Raw genomic sequence first — 18,335 nt, 5'->3', positions numbered from 1 at the left:
ATCTTAATCTTATATTATGCTACGACTAGCATGTTTTTATAAATAAAAAGTATTTGGCATATTTTAATTTATAGTAAGTTTTATAGGAATACATTCATCACTCATACAAAGAGAATTTATATTTTGTTTGGCTTGCAACTTTCCCAACATTAGTTCATTTGTTTTCTTTTTTGAACATTGGCTACTACTAATTACATGTGTTTTGTTGGCACGAATATGTGAATTACTTTCCCCACACACATGGTTGAACTTCTCTCCTGACTCTTATTTATCGTCATTCTTACATAGGTACAAGCACTTGATTGCTTAATTGTATCTTTTTTCATATAGGAAAATGCTTATTTCTGATAATTACTTGTCTCATGATCTCAATTATATTACAGCTAGATATTTATACAGTTTTAGTTTTTAATATATTTATTTATTTATTTGCAAGCAGAGATATACAGAGACAAGAGACAGACAGAGGGGTGTGTCAGGGCCTCTAGCTGCTGCAGATGAATTCCAGACACATATGCCACCTTATGCATCTTGTTTCTTTATGTAGGCACTTGGAAATCAAACTTCGCTCATTAGACTTTGTAGGCAAGTGCCTTAGCCATTAATCCATCTCTCCAGCCCAAGTTTTAAAATTTGGATGTTAATTCGTTATTTTATTTCATTTGATTTTTCAAGGTAAGGTCTTGCTCTAGTCCTAGCTGACCTGGATTTCACTGTGTAGTCAGTTCCAGGATGGCTGCAAACTCACAGTAATCTTCCTACCTCTGCTTCTCAAGTGCTGGTAGTAAAGACTTGCACCATCATGCCCTGCTGCTTATCCTTTTTTAATGATTAAGTTGGTGGGTTAGTTTTGTCAAATAATTGTTTGGGTTCATTAAGAAAATTTGTTACAAAAAGGATGGCATTGATTTGGATAGATCTCTTCAAAGGCAGAGGTTTTGAATGAGTAAATCATACAATCATCCAATAATGATTTTTGCATTCTGTGAATATACCAAACCACATCTGATCTAGATGTTTCAAAATAAAGTTCTTCCAGCAGTTGAGAGGCAGAGGCAGGAGGATTGCTATGAGTTTAAGGCCAGTGGGACTGACTATACAGTGAAATCCAGGTTAGCTAGGACTAGAGTGAGATCTTACCTTGAAAAACCAAAACAAAACAACAAAAAAAGAAATAAAGAAAGAAAGAAAGAAAGAAAGAAAGAAAGAAAGAAAGAAAGAAAGAAAATATAAATAAATAAAATAGCATAATCAATTGACATAGAGTTTTTCCTTTCTTTCCCGGGAAACTTTTCCTCACCCAACTCCACTCACTTCTTCCTTATCTCAAAGAAATTTCAACACAAAATTATATAATCCTTGTTACTATCCTTAGATGTTTCTGAATTTCTATCATATATATAAAAAAAAATGAAGCTTATGATCCCAGTACTCAGGAAAAGGAGGCTAGAAGATACAAGTCCAAAGTCACCTTTGGCAAGTTCAAGGCCATGCAGGGCTATGTGGCTTAGTGTTTCCATTAAAAGAAAGGAAGGGAGGGAGAGAGGAAGGAAGGAAAGAAAGAGGAAAAAGTGAAAGCAGAAAAGTAAAGAAAAATGTTTTGAATGGACTATATAAACAGCAAAATAGCATTAAATTCAACCTTCTATCCTCAAACATTTATGAATAATAGGAATTAGAAAACATAAAAGCTAGACATGAATTCATAGTTGACTGTGTCAGTTTTCTGACTTTTTCCTCAGACTATATATATATATTTTTTTTCTTGCTTGTGTTTGCTTCCATTATGAAGTCCTGTGGGATTAGTTCACATTTAAATAATTCTCTTTGTACAGATCTTAAAATAGCACAATTCAGAATCAGTACTTTACAATTCTTTTTGATGAGTGAGTGAGGTTATATCCAAATCCCTGAAAGAAGTTACCCCTATTTCAAATTACATGAAGACCATATTTAAAGCTTCTGAAGTTGAGCAATTAGTAACAGCTAAGATTCAGTTTATGCCTTTGGGAAGTTTACAGTTTGAGTGAGCAACTTTTCTTTTTGGTCACAATCCAGGAAGTATGTTCACTCTTTATAGAGTTATTGACATTGTAGTGTTAAAATATTTGAAAGGAAGAGAGAACAATGGCCTAACAATTCATAATGGTAATATTTTATGAATTTCATTATTTTTTCATGCAGAACTGCCCTGAGAATAGAGGCACTATAAATCAAATGAGTGATTTGATAGGGACTCAGTAGGGATTCTTTCAATAAAACTCAAGCAAATACTAGGTAAGGTAAAGCCATCATCTCCTTCAGTTTAAAATAAATATGGTTATATTTGGAAAAATGAAAGTAAAAGGAAAGAGACAAGGTCATTGCAAACAGGAATGAAAATTTTAAGGTAAACAGATGACATTTCAAAGAACAATACCCAACTCTATACCCAGTGATGACTCCATGGCAAATGCATGGTCTGTAGTTAAGGAGATACATGGCTAGAGTTTCAAAGATCCTGTGTCTGTTGTTTTAGGTAAAAAGAGGTATTTGTCATGAGGACTTTGATAACATGGCCACCTAGGTAAAAATAGGACATTGGAAGGAAGAAAATTAAAATTAACATGCTCTGAATTTCTACTTTCATGTTACCTCATTTTAACTTCATTAAGAGTCCCTTATGGGCAGGCCAGCAAATGACAGTTGTATAGTCATGGCAAAGATTTAGCAAAGGGATATACTTTTAAGAAGCCAAAACACACACACACACACACACACACACACCTCACATACACTTATACATCCTATAAATGTAATTACTGTAATCTCAGAGACAAGGAAATCCAGGGTACACCAGAATAAGAAGTTAGCACAAAAATATCAGTCCATGAATTTTATAGGAAAGAATTATCATTTGAGTAAGGACAGTTTTTTAGTTTTCAAACTCATCTGAACCTTTCAAATTACTTCTTACCAGTCTCCCACATACTTTTAACTTCTCACTTCGCTGAACTAAATACTTTTAACAGGCATTTTATTTCAAAATCCAGATTGTATTATTTTCATATTGAACATGTGCGTGTTATGGATATTAAAAATGCTACAAGTAATGAAGCTTTGACAATGGGGCATGTTAGACCCTTAGCCAGGAGGAAGGGGCTACTGAACACCCTTGGTTTTGGCTGACATTTTCTTGGCCCAAGTATTTATTTCAGATATTGCTTTGGCAATAGGTGGTGAAGTCATAATATTATAAAACCTTTTTTACTTTAGAATATTGCATGACTTCCAGGGGTTTTCTTCTATAAAAACTATGGGAACCCATGGTGATACATGTTACTCATACATAAAATCCTGAACAGAAAAGGGATTTAAATTTGATATCTTAAATTATAGAAAATATGAACCAACACATGACTTTGGAGAGAGTTGGCAAATGATGTATGCCCATTTGAAACTTAATGCATCTTTATAAATTTATGGGATTAATTTTTATCTCTATTTCAAACCTGATGGGACTAAAGTTTAAAGATGTATAGAAAAATGTTAAATGCCTCCTGTAGAAGAGCTAGGGCTTGAGTAACATGCTTAAACGCTGCAAAAAATGAAGTGTAGCTATGCCTGTTGGCTCAAAGGATATGGACCAGGTGTTTAGAAGGCTACAGAGTGCCCACAGGGAAAGAGACAAAACTGTGCATGAGAGGTACATCAAAGCTGGTGTCTCTTATTTTAGCATCCACAATATCTCATTTGCCACCTTCCATGTTACTTTGTTTATTTCCCATTAGATATTTATTAAATTGTCACGATCTGTTCAGATATGAGTACCATTTGGGAAATCATTACAAATTAAACTATAAAAATGTTGGTTGTCATCTATCTGAGAGAAAAAAAATAGTTTAAAAGAACAAAGTTCAATTGAAGGGTATAAAAAATCACAGGGAACTAAGCAGAAATAAAAAGAGCTACAAATTCAAGTTTAAAGTCCACTTTTACTTATTTTTCTCTAAGGTCTGTCCTACTAGTAACCACAAGGAGAATGTAGTTTCAAAGAAAATAAGATGAATTATTAGGAAAGCCTTCTTCTCTGAATAGTTTTGTAAGTATTTAAAGGCAAAGCAATTTCTATAGTGTTCCATATTTAGCTTTCTAACTTCAGTCATGGTATAAAGAAATAATTATATATCTGGTTTAGTTCTAATTGCTCCATCTTCTCTCTCATGAAAGACTACAGATTATATAACTAAACCTATTGGTTTTATACATCAGACATTTTAATTGAAAGGTTAATAAAAAAGGCAAGTTTACTAAATCTGCATTAAGTAACATGGGACTTAGAGTCTCTCAGCAGATAAAAGGCTAAGAATGTTGTGAGAAAGATTTCAGTTCCTTTAAAAGCATTATAACTACTATTTATCAAGGGTGTATATTTATAAGTTGTATGAACTTCATACAAACTTACTTTGTGAATGGAACTATGTTGCCTTGACATATTTTTGTAAATATTTGTGGTAAAGACTGCACAGGGCTTGATCCACCTTGCAGATCATATTAAGTAACATTGACACCTGGGATATTAAGATGAAAATGATGTCAAGATGATCATTAGCCACAATTGACATCCAAAGTTTAACAGTGTAATCCTTAATCCTGAAAGTATTCAAGAATACACAATCAATACTCACTATTCAACTGTCAGAAATCACCAATATTCCAGAAGCCATTAAGCAGAGATAGAAAGATTTAACTCTCATCACAATTAAGACTGAAAGTTGTGCAAAAAAATATTATCACCAGAATAAAGGATGCAAATACTTGAGAAGAAATGAATTAGATAAATACATTTGAAATGAAAGGTACTAGAAAAAATATCAAACATAGTTAAATGCAGTCCTTGTTCTCACAGAGCTTAATGTTTATCTTCAAATATATTCCCTATATATCAAGTAATTAATACTATAATTGAGGCATAAAACTGGAAATCAAACATATGAAACTAAATATTTTCAGTGAGACTCTCATGAAAATTCTAATTATTTTTGTCAACATTTCCTAAGTAGGCTGTGCCCTGCTTACAGTATCCACTTTTCAGAAAGAACTGGGACATGCATAATTAATTAAATAAACCCTGAGTTGCCAATTACATATCATAGTGAACTAGCACATCTGTTCTGTGACTCTTCTTAGAAAGACATTGACAAACATCTATGTGCCCCAGATAGGGTACCAGAGAGGGAACAATTCCATCCAGTCATGTCGTGGTAAACCAATGAGTATATTGGGATTATTTATAGGATAATGAACAAGGAGTTACAAGAGCATAGATGACTCAAAACTGGTAGCATCATCAAAGAGCATGAGGGATTGGATGATTCATTAAAACTATATTCCTGGAGTTCCGTGCCCAACCTGTAGGTGTCTCCACTAGTCTCTGTTCCAGCAACCATTTACTGAATATAGCCTTGGGGAGGAGCTTGATGAGCTCTGCAAGTTTCAGTAACTTCCTGAGTCTTATGTGCATCCTTCTTATCCCCAGGAGGAAATGCACTTCAATTCAGAAGAAATAGACATGCAATATATTTAACTGTTCTTAGTCATCCCCAGAGTCTATCTTGCTGACACAACTTGAAGCCATTCTTGAAGGCTTTGAATGTTTTTTTTTTTTTCCCCCCTCTCTTTGCTCCCACAGAATACTTCACACATCTAGTTCCTAAGGATTTTCCACCTTGTGTTTAATATTGTTTATTCACATATTGGTTTCAGACGACCTCTAGGTGAGATGAGGACTTAGCTACTGCCTCTGTGTGATCTGTTGAAAAATAAGAGTCTCAATAATAATAATAATAATAATAATAATAATAATAATAGTAGTAGTTTCTAGGCCTATAAGTGAAAGAGCTGAAGAATAAATAAATAAATAAATCTAGGCGGGGTTTCATCTATAAAGAAGCAACCAAGCTTTGTGTACATCTCCACCACCACCTGCTCACATCTGGATATACCTTCCAGGAAAGTCCTTTTCCCTGTTAGGCACATGCTCTGTGAGAGCAGAGCCGGGAAGGGAGAGAGAGAGTATCTGGGATGTGGAAATATCACTTGGACTGGATAGAACATGCGTAGAGAGATGGCTGAGCAGCTCATACTGTGGAGATGGAGGCAGAAGTGTGGTGTGGGAGTCAGAAGCTGAGATTCTTTAGAGCTGTCCCCAGGTCATTGGCAGAAAGGACTGACTACATCAAAACACAGGTAAGCCACACGGAGATAGGTTTTATTCTTTAATATTTAATTTATTTATTTTATAGAGGGAGAAAGGATGAGAGAGAGAGAGAGACAGAGAAAGAGAGGGAGAGAGAGATTGAGCATGGGTGTGTCAGAGCCTCTAGTCACTGCAAAGAACTCCAGTCACATGTGCCACCTTGTGCATCTGGCTTACATTTGTACTGGGCAATTAAATCTGGGATACAAAACAGGAGATATTCAGCAAGCAAATGGACTCAATAAATGGATCAAACAGAAGTATTGCAAATAAGTCAAATTAAAGCACAGTGGAGACCACCATCAACAGACAAGATGAAGCCGAATCTTAGGGATTTAGGATCAGGTACTGTTAATAATATATTCTGATATACAAAAGACAAAGGAATGTAGCCAAAATGTCCAAGGACTTGGTGATATGTTCAAAAGGTCAAACTTCAGTATTTACTGTTAGAAGAAGATGCTGACATAAAGTCTAAAAGGGTAGACAATTTAATAAAATTATGGCCATGGACTGGGAAGATTGCTTGCTCTGTAAGCCTATGGATCCAACTTGGATTCCCCAACACCTAAGCAAAGCCACACATTTAGTGACATAGACATCTCTCATGTCAACATGCCTATGACAATGGGAAGTGAAACCAGAAGAATATGGAAGATGGTGTGACAATTAGACTGGCTTTCCCAGTGGAAAAACAATAGGTTATCTTTTGACTTCCACAAATGTGTCATGACATACACATACCCAAACACACACACACACACACACACACACACATGCATGTACACACATACATATACACACAAATCTAGAACAGTTTTTTTTTTTTTTTTTTTTGGTTTTTCAAGGTAGGGCCTCACTCTAGCCCAGGCTGACCTGGAATTCATTATGGAGTCTCAGGGTGGCCTCGAACTCACGGCAATCCTCCTACCTCTGCCTCCCGAATGCTGCTAGTAAAGGCGTGCGCCACTACGACCAGCTGTTTTTTTTTTCTTTGAGTTAGGGTCTTGATCTAGCCCAGGCTGATCTGGAATTCACTATTTGGCCTTAAACTCATGGTGATCCTTATACCTTCTGCTCCCCAAGTGCTGAGATGAAAGTGCATGATATGAAAGGCACCCCACCCTGCTAGAACAGTTTTGAAAACTAGAAAATTCCCCAAACCTAGAAAAAAAAACAATATTAAAATACAAGACACTTAGGACCCCCAAAAGACATGAAACTCTATGGTATATATTAATCAAATATCAAAACCATAATGCAACAAAACAACATTAAAGTTGGAAGGGGAAAATACCAAGTCCAGTACAAAATGAAAACACATCAGAACTACATAAAATTGCTCATAAGAAGTCCTAAAATAAGGAAAGCATGGACTGATATATTTTAACCCCTTAAAGAAAAGAACCTTAAACTTTGATTGCTACATCTAACAAATAGATGAACAAAGGAAAGGTGGGAAGGAATCTATCACGTCTAACATAGTAAGACAGCACAATCATACTAATCATATGGGAGAAATAAAAGATCTGGAAATAATCCTATCTATCAGAACAACCAACAGAGCCATGGTAAATAGCAATAGCCTCTTAGTAATAACCTTAAGTGAGAAAACAGCCTCAACCATTTCAAAGAGACAGCACCGGTAGGTAGATTAATAAAGAAGATAAAGCTATCTGTTTTTATAGTCCACTGCTCACTGCTGGGATGCATATCCAACCAGACACAGTTTATGGGAGGAGGAGATTAGTTCCAGGTTTAGGGTCCAGAGGGACGTCATCATTGCCAGAAGAAGCTGACTCCCTGTTGTAGATCCAAGCAGAAAGACATCACCAATAGCCAGCACCACAAACATAAATAGCCAGAGCTCAAATTGTCTCCACACACCTTTAGGCTGGGATGAAGATCTCTTCACACACGTATTCACTTTTTGTTTCAGTTCCTGTTCCATCTTTTGGCTTCTTAAAAACATGGGTGGAGTGATTCCTCAGTGGTTGTCTTCAAAACCTAATAACCCAGGTTCAATCCCCCAGCACACGTGTAAATCCAGATGCAAAAGAGGACACATGCATCTGGAGTTGGTTGGCAATGGCTGGAGGCCTTGGTGCACCCATTCTTTCTCGGTGTCTGTCTCTCTATAATTTCAAATAAATAAATAAATAAATATAAACTTAGAAAAAAAATTAGCAATTTCAAATATTCCCAAAAAGCATGAACTGACCAGCACTATGTGAACTAAATTCATACTGCAGAGCACATTGCGTGCATTGAGTGTTCATAATATATATTTCTGATGACTTCCTAGCAAATGGTATAAAACAAAGCTGCATACTTAGATATATTTGGACATTGTAGTAAGAGTCAATATTAGTGGCCAGGAAGCTGGAGTGAAGCTTGGCAAAGGAGAACTGGGGAGGGGCTGGGGAAAGGGACAGTAGACAGGGAAGTTGAAGCATAGAATGGAGAGGATGGAAAGGCCTAAGTGGGGATAAGGAAAAGGGAGGGATATGGCATGAATAAGTATTACAGAAATCAGTTTTGTTAGATCATTAGTGAATATTTTCAAGGAGAAAGAATGCGGGCAGGAGTACTTCGCTAGGGTGTAGAAAGCTGCAGTCCCAGGACACTGAGACATCAAGTTGGAATAGAGATGGAAGCCTCTCCCCGCTGACTAGCTACTGTAGTTCTGGAAGCCTATAGGAGGCGCTGTGTGACGAAAGTCACTGGCCATATGAACAAACAGTGGGACCTTCAAGCTTCAAGATCAACCAGCCAGGAAAAATGTACCGACTGGTGCAATAGGGACACATAGGTCATGGGGACAACCAATTTCTGTCTGATTAGATCTGAGGCCTGCTCAAGAAAGGAATTCACGCCTGGTACTGAGAACTAAGTCTAAAGCCGGTACTCTGGAAACTCATAGATTATAGAGGGAAGTTTTCACTCTTCTTTGGCTAAATATAGATATTATGCCTTAAAGGCCTGCTAAATATGAAAGTTTATATACTTTGAATAATGCTCTTCTCACTTTTGGATGGAGAAGTTTCTTTTTACACATGGTGGTGAGTACTGGGGAGATCCAAGACTGATCACCGTGATGAGTAGAGCAAGCCCACTGCTTCGAACCGGATGAGTTGTTTCCATCACATAAGCCAGAGCTCCAAGAACATTGCACAGGGAGTGATGGAAAGAAAATGAGTGCTGCTCTCATTGCTACCCAGAGATGCTTCTTTAGGGAGAAAGCGGTAGACATTGAAGAAACACAAAAAAACTCATTAAAGCAAAAAATTAAAAACAAAACAGTCTATCAAGAGCTCTACACTAACTGAGACATCTGTCTTCCTCTCCAAAGATTAGAGAACACTGTGGAAGAGGGGACAGAAAGAATGTCAGAGCCACGGAGTGAGAGGAGTATTTTGGGGTACTATCATCCCAACATGAACTGACTGGTATATTCATGATCTCACAGTGGCTGTTGTTATCCCAGAAGATCTACAATGTTCTGAGCCCATCAACATTTTTATATGGATTATGAGAGAGGACAAAAGAAATGAGGCATCAGAACATGGAGCAGACTACTTGCAAAGAGGAGGATCCTCAGTGGAAGGGAGGAGAGGGAGAGGGAGAAATAGGATACCAGTATGCAATCAAATTACAGTCTGTCTGTATATTAAAGTTATCAATATTTAAAAAACTAATAATATCTATTTATTTTTATGTGAAAAAATATGTAAGCAAATTTAAATACATGTGATTGCAGCATTGTGCTGTCAAGATATTAAGGTATCTAACTCTTGGCATTCTTCATTTAACAAGCTTGAATTATTGCTTACAAACAGGGTGTGTAGATTTGCTTTTATAAAATTAATTGTGAATAAAGCTTACATTAAAGTTCTCTCAACCTTCGATCTGCTTTAAGATAGAATGCTTAAAATAAGTGAAAAGCACCAGAATTATGGAATTTCAACATAAAATATATCATTGGCAAAATGAAGAACTTTATCCTTCTATTTACAAACTTGTTTTTAATAATTTAAGATAATAATTATTTGATAGAACTAAAATACAATGAATAGCTTTCCTACTTGAGCAGAAGTCATTCAATTTCCCTCACAGAAATAAGTTGGCATTTGTTTAAAACATGAAGTAATCGATGAATGTTAAAATACAGCAATAATCTACCTTTCAAGGTAGAATGGCTTCACATCCTATAGCTGGCAATTGCAGAGATGAGGCCATCCCAGTGTTGGCATCCTTTCATAAGTCCATTTCTATATACTTGCCAAATCACTGGGAACTTTCTATCCTGAAAATAGATCATTGTAATGTCCTCAGTATGAAAGCCCATTGTTGAATTAATGCCAGATTTATCTGTGCTTTTAAAATTATTATGAGTGTTAGCAAGGCTATTAATAACCCCACTTTGTAGTTTTCAAAGAGTTTTCATTTGTATTGCCTCTTTTAATTCATTTAGCAACCCAGAGACACATAAAGGGCTGGTATTGCCATCTTCGTTGTAAGTGTGAGAAACTGAGTCATGAATACTGAACTGATCCAGACATTTACACAGCTGGAATATGAGATGCTCTGATCAGAAATCTTCCTATGTAAAACAAAAGTACTAAAAACACTCATCAAACATTTCTTTAAGATTTGCAAACAGGGCTGGAGAGATGGCTTAGTGGTTAGGCTCTTGCCCATGAAGCCTAAGGACACTGGTTCAAGGCTCGATTCCCCAGGACCCACGTTAGCCAGATGCACAAGGGGGCGCACGCGTCTGGAGTTTGTTTACAGTGGCTGGAGGCCCTGCCACGCCCATTATCTCTCGCTCTCTCTCTCTATCTCTCTGCCTCTTTCTCTGTCTGTCAATTTCAAATAAACCAAAAAAAATTTAAAAAAAGATTTGCAAACATTTGCCATTCTCTATCCTAATAAATTTCTATGTTCTCTGTGTTGACTTTGTGTCAAATAACTTAGCTATCCTACCCCTGAGAGTACAAAAGGTTTAAAAATATACTACTGGGCTAGAGAAACAGCTTAGCATTGAAGGCATTTGCCAGCAAAGCCAGAGGTCCTAGGTTCTGTTCTCCAGTACCCAAGTAAAGCCAGAAGCACAAGGTGTTGCTTGTATCTGTGGTTCCTTTGCAGAGATCAGAGGCCCTGGGCACACATTCTCTCTCTATCTGTCCCCCTCCTTCTTCTAAATAAACAAACTAATAAATAAAATATTTAAAATATATGCTACCATTTTCCTTCACAGGTGATGATGCACAGGCTTAGAGAGGTGAACTAATGCATTTAAATGCAGGTCTGTCTCATTCTAAAGTTCATGCTCTTCCCCCCTGGGATGTTCCTTCCTTTAAACACACACAATCTTTCTATGAAGTAAGGACAGTTATTCTCCCAACCCTTTTTATAGTTCTAAAGATGAGCTCAGAATGTTGATATTATAAAGAAAGATTGGTTGGAGAATTGGCAGTCTGGCTGTGTGAACTCTCAAGTTTTATAATTATCAATGTTCCTTTTCAAAATATCTAGTTAAATTTCTTAGTTAAGAACAATACGTTGAGAAATATTCAACATTTCATTTAAAATGCTTGCATTTAAATTCCCAATATTTTTGCTTTATATGCCTCTTGTAGTTAGTAAAGGCAGCAAATTAGTTTGAATTTGTATTCACTGTTCTGAATAAATGCTGTTTTAAAAAATAAATGCTTAATGCTGAAGAAATTTATGATTACTCAACAGTATTCAGTAACTGCTGCACTATGATCTAGATGCTAGGCTATATAATGAGTTTACCTATGGCAAAACATGTGAGAAATTAAATACGTAAATTAGATTTTATAATGCTGGGAGTATCACAATATTCTGGAAAAACATAGATTTTTCATGCTTATTCAACTTAGTAAGAGAAAAAAGTAATGTACTGAGCTAAACATATCTTAATATCAAATCAGGAATAAATGAAGCACAAATCAGAAAAAAAATCAAAGTAAGTACATTCTTTATTAATTGTATACACTATTTATATAAATTTATTTGGGTCCACATATGGCGACTACAATTTGAGTCCTGTAATGTGTTCCCAAAGGGGGTAGATTAGTGCATTTCAGAGTTCAATATTAAGTTCAGATTTCAGACTTGGTGTGGTGGTGCATGCCTTTAATCCCAGCACCCAGGAGGTTGAGGTAGGAGGATTGCTGTGAGTTTGAGGTTGCTGTGAGTCTACATAGTGAATTCCAGGTCAGCCTGAGCTAGAGTCAGACCCTATCTTGAGAAACAACAACAACAAAAAAAGTTCTGATTTCAATGGTTAAAAACTGTGCCCTAATCACAATATTATCTATTGTAGAGACAAAATTACACTGAAATATTTGTCTAAAATATAGAATATTTCATGAAGATAGTCACAGGTGGAGTAATAACAGCTAAACCTGATTTCTCTTTGCTTTATACTGACCAAAATACAGTAAAAAACATTAAATTATACTTTAAAAATCACGAAGATTATCGTTGTAGTTTTAATGAAATAATACACAAATTGCCATGTTAAAAATATTATGAGTACTAGAATGTAGTTTTGCTAAATGTAGTGACTTACAGAAGTCAAATAACGTATCTCTCTAATTCTCAAGCATTGTAAGTACCATTTTCTTGAGCAAGAAAAAGCACATAATTTATAAATAGTCCTGATGCCTTTTATTTGTGTTTATAAATTTATTTATTCTGGAAGTAATTCCCATGATAAATATCAAATTTCATCCTTTTAGGAATTATTTCTGCCCAGAATTTTTAATAATTACTGCTCTGATTTGGATATGCTACTGAAATATTAATTCATCTATCCAAGGGAACTGTGCAACCATTTATGGAGCAACTACGAGGCAAGGCTACTTTGAGGGTGTGTAAGGAGTAAAGAGATGAATGGTTAAAAGTGAAGGCTGTCTGCAAAGAGAGCAGAATTGTTGAAGGGACCGAGACAATAACAATAACTCCAGCTAATGGGTGATGTTTTAATTACTACTATAGCAAATGGCCACAAATTCAGTGACTTTTAATGACCCAAACTTTTGTTCTAACTCAACACCTGGTAAAAATTTTATTAAGTAAGTGGATTCATTCAGCTCTCTTATCATATGTCAAGTACCTAAACTTGCTTTAATTTTTTTTTTCTTTTTGGTTTTGTGAGGTAGGGTCTCACTCTGGTCCAGGCTAACCTGGAATTAACTCTGTAGTCTCCGGGTGGCCTTGAACTCATGGCGATCCTCCTACCTCTGCCTCCCGAGTGCTGGGATTAAAGGCGTGTGCCACTATGCCTGGCTGCTTTTTTATTTTTTTATTTTTTGTAAAGTTGTTTTAGAAGGCCAAGGAAACTACCATCCAATTTTCTGTAGGAGTTCCTTGTGATGATTTATAAAACAATAAAAAGTAGATAAAAAGAAGTTTTATATATTAGATTAGAGTGTCCCAAAATGAAGCTTCGGTAGACATAGAGGAAAGGAGCTACAGGGGCTGGCTTTACAAGTGGTGTGTGTGAGCAGAAGCACACCCCAAGCTCCACGTAAACAGGCAAGAAGCTAGAATCCTCATGTTCAAAGAAGCTTGGAGAGCCAGTGGTGCCTGCAGTCATTCCCATCTGGGATTAACAGTCAAGAAAACCTGAGAGTTCCATCAGTCAACCACAGTCAAATGAGTTCTGGGCCAGGAACATTGTCAGATAACACAACTGGCGGACCATGATAAATGCTTTGAAGAACTCATTGGCTTTTTTTCTATATACAACTCTTTATGACCTGATGATCAAATGGAAATTCCAGGAGTTACAGAGGCCAGACTGAAACTGGACCACTGGTGGAGGCATTTTCTCAGCAGTCAGACTTGCTGGGGGTTAACCCAGATTCTACTTCCTATCAGTTGCACACCTTTGGATATTTATCCCATGGATCTTTGCTTCACTTCTTCACCTCTAATTCTAATATAATATGTATTTTTTTCTTACTATAAGCAGGAGAAGGGAATAGGATAGGGCTGACCATCAGGAACATTATCCCTGATTCTGAGTTAGGAAGGCTGAGATCCAATTGGATGGGTCAGGTCTTCCTTTTCTAGCATTTTCCTCCGTTTGCTTTCAGGCTCTAATTTCTTCACCTTTTCTGTGGGTGATGCCATTCAGGATCAATTATTCCTATGACTTCCTCTCAGGAATGTATACTTTCCATGGAGGAAGAGCTATTAAAATTCTCATACACACCATGACAATGCATTGTTTGTCTTGAAATAATATTTCCCCAGGAATATTAAATATGCCTAGAGGATGTAAACCAGTGTTTTAATTCAATATCTGCAAAAAATAGGAGGACTAACTTCTGAAATTTAATGAGAACAATGGCTACCATTGTCAGAATTTATGATAAGGATGGCACTGCCCTAAATGGCTACATCCAATTATTCATTTAGTCCCCAGAAAATGCCAACTAAGTAGTTTTGATTTCCACAATTTATTGATAAGAAAACTTTACCTTAGAAAATAGGCCAAATTAGTTAAATGGAGATTGAATAGTATCTAGGCCATCTGACTACAAGACACCATGGCTCAGCCCGAAAAACAAGAACTTTCTTTACAGACAATTTGTGGATATCAGAGGGTCTTATTTCTTAGGCATATTTCTGTAGAATGATTGACTTAGTCTCATTGCCTTAGTGAATGCTAATTTTAGAATTTATACAAGGATATACTACTTTCCCAGTGTGTACATCCTTTTGCTTTTGAATATTTGCTCCTGAATGGCACATGAGGAGATTTGGTTGAATGTATAAATATTTTAAGATTCCCCCATGGCCATGTCCTTTTAAATCTGTATATTTATAATTTCAATCCAATCACTTATTTTTAACTTGTATTTTTGTACTAAATTCTACAGGGTAATTTGAAAACCCTTCTGCATTTTTTTAAGAATCCTGAACAACCTGGAAATACTGATGCCTCAAGTATATTCTTAGCCTCCTCCTGCCTGTGGAATAATTAAAGCCTGAGCAAAATCTGTTTAAAGTTTCATGTAATTAACAAAGCTTGAGGGAAAAGGTCTATATAAACCTCACAAATGATATGTGTGGATCTTCTACATATGCACAAAAAAAGTGAAAAGAACTTTAAGTCAATTTCAGAAAGAGCTAAGTCCCTAAAACTTCTGACTCATCTGGATTTTCTTGACTTGCAAACCTTTCGATACTTTCTTTGATTTCTTAACTTAGTTTGCATACAGAAGTACAGCACATAATACAACTACAATTATAGAGTCTATTTAATGTAGGCTGGGATTGGGTTACCTGCTTCTTTTATTTGAAATGTTATAGCTCAACTTTTTCATGTGTCTTTAAAAGTCATGAGATTTTATTGTTTTCTTTTTCCATCTCAAGGTAAAATTGCAGTAACAGGAAAATTGAAAAATAATGGTTAAAATATCATTTTCGGAGAATCAAAACTTCCCACATGATTGAAAAAAAAATGTGAACTGTACCTGTCAGGCCTAAGCATAATCCCAACAGAAGTGAGCAACTGTTCAGGACTGTAAATTGTTTCCATCAGCAAGGAAATGCTACCAGATAAAAGTTGTAATATCCACAATCTTTCTACCTTATATCCACAATTTTTGATACTTTTTATATTAGATAGTTTAGAAAGACAGCTAACAGAGCTAAACTTAAGAATAAAAGGGTATGATTTTTATCAGTTTTTTCAGTGATTACAAAAATGATTACAGTTTTATCTTTGCGTAGTTGTGCATGTAGAATGTCCTTTTGGATTTTTCAGTAAAAATGCACAAAAAAGAATAGTCTGGGCTGATGAGCAGGAAAGAATCCACAATTATAGATTTTATTTCTAGAACCACTTCTGTTTCGGGCAAATGTTAAAAAAATTGATATGGTGACTAATATAAATCTGAACTTGTTATATATATCCAATATGTCATTCATAAAATTTACATTTTGGAAAATTAACTGCATTTTATTTTATTTTGATTTTTTGTGTCATAATTTTGCATATCTTGGCAGGTTTGCTTCCTTTTAGTAATTTTCATTTGTTTTTTTATGAATATATGTACTACTATAGTTCACAGTAAATATAATAAAAATATTTACCCTTTAGCATTCCCCTCCAAAGTCTACTACTTGTGCTTCTAAATTGGGTTCTCTTGATGGTTGATTTTGAACTCATTTACATTTCAACACCACAGGTCTCTAAATGTAGCGTTTCCAAACTCAAGAGTAGAATAACTTATTCAATATTTAATTTAATATTTGTCTAGATAGTGGTACAGCTCAAATGTTGTGGTCAGAGAAAGAGGGGAATTTAAGGTTAAATCAAGTACTTGAGAATTTAGAAGTCTGATTGTATACAGTAATATGGGAAACACTATAATACAGATATATGTCAACAGCTATGGCCCACAGGGGTATGGGTAAAAAATTCTTAGGACATGAAGAGGTTACGATATATCAAATGGAGCATTAACAATCATTGTGTGTCTCAATGGGTGAGCAGATGCATTGTGAGCAAGAGGGTGGGTAAAACAATAAACTAGGCAATGGGTTTTCATCATGACTGGGGTGCTTAAGAAATGTAGAATTGTGGCAATGCACTTATGATGTGCCAGGCGTGGAATGGTGGGAGACAATATTAGGTAGGTGAAATGTAGTCATATTGTGAGGGTCACAAATATTTATTTTAATTTTTATCTTATATGCATGTGGGTGTGTATTAATCTCCTATGAAATTGATAGAGATTGCTCCATATTAAGTTTGAGTGCCTGAAGCTATGCGTCATTTGTTGTGAGAATTCCAACCATAGTTTTCCCTCCCCAGCTACCTTCTTAAATATTCTTTTTTAAAAGTATTTATTTTATTTTATTTGTGAGAGAGAGAGAGAGAGCAGGGGCATGCTGCCAAGGTCTCTAGCCACTGCAAACGAACTCCAGATGCATGTGCCACCATGTGTACGTGGCTTATGTAGATTCTGGGGAACTTAACCTGGGTCCTTAGGCTTCGCAGGTAAGTGCCTTAAACTATAAGCCATCTCTCCAGCCCCGAAATAGTCTTATATTATGCAATAGTGCATATCAGTACAATAATACTAATGACAATTAATATTGTAAAAATTACTAATGTAGTATTTATGGAAAAGTTTTAGAATTGTATGCATGTGTCTATAGTTCACACGAGTCTGTAAGTGCTGAGAATCCCATTCTCTGATACGTTTTCAGTGTCTAGCATGTGGCCTACCTCACGGTGGGCAGTTAGGAAATGTTTGGTGAATATATCACAAGTGAATGATGCAGAGAGGTGATAATCCAAGAAATAATAATCAAATGATAATAATCAAAGAAAATGCAGGGCCTGGATCTGAAGCTGAGGGATTCTTTTAAAGAGTGGTTTTATGCATATGCCACACTCTAGCTTATAATGAATAGTTCAAGGTCTAAAGCCTTTGGGTAATTAATTGAACCAGAACATTACAATGCTACAGCTTTCTAACTACGTTCTTAACCCAGGGAAACCTGACACAGCCACATCAATCCATTGTACCATCTTTTCTATGGCATCACAGATGGAACTAAAATAGAGGAGTTCTCTGATACACATCTAATTGGGCAGTCTACATGAAAGGTACAGTCATGTTTATGACTTCTTTTATTTATTGATTGATTTATGATTTTTGAGGTGGGGTCTTCCTCTAGCACAGGCTGACCTGGAATTCACTCTGTAGTCTCAGGGTGACCTCAAATTCATGGTGATCCTTCTGCCTCAGCCTTCCAAGTTCAGGGATTAATATTGTGGGCCACTATACCGTGCAAATGGCACCTACGGTTATAATGTCTTCTTTTTTACTTTTTAACAGTATGGTTTACCTCCTAAGCCATTTATCATGACTCAGTGCCCATGTAGAACTTTGACAGACCCATAGTCCATGATAGCCTGCTATAGAAAAAAAAGAAAAAAGAAAACTGCATTTATATCAAATTCTGCTAATATGTAAGTGAACAGCTGAAATTAGCCTACCTTGTGACTTTTGAAAAGTCATTATAAATAGGACAT

General features: G+C 35.9%; 1 protein-coding gene across 3 annotated transcripts in view; it reads right to left on the bottom strand.

The window, feature by feature from the left end:
* Olfm3 (olfactomedin 3) overlaps positions 1-18,335 on the bottom strand; it is a 215,543-nt gene that overhangs the window by 122,092 nt on the left and 75,116 nt on the right. The window contains exon 1 of one of the 3 annotated variants that reach the window (XM_045137889.1): positions 8,126-8,180. The exons of the other annotated variants lie outside the window; for them this stretch is intronic. The gene's annotated coding sequence lies outside the window, so the exon portion shown is untranslated. Of the gene's footprint in view, positions 1-8,125; positions 8,181-18,335 lie in introns of those variants that run through there. 3 annotated transcript variants of the gene reach the window in all.

This window comes from Jaculus jaculus, chromosome 19, assembly GCF_020740685.1.
Source record: "Jaculus jaculus isolate mJacJac1 chromosome 19, mJacJac1.mat.Y.cur, whole genome shotgun sequence".
In the NCBI taxonomy this organism is placed as follows: Eukaryota; Metazoa; Chordata; class Mammalia; order Rodentia; family Dipodidae; genus Jaculus; species Jaculus jaculus.
The sequence above is the reverse complement of the archived record's forward strand: the minus strand, read 5'-3'. Positions and strand labels throughout refer to the sequence as shown.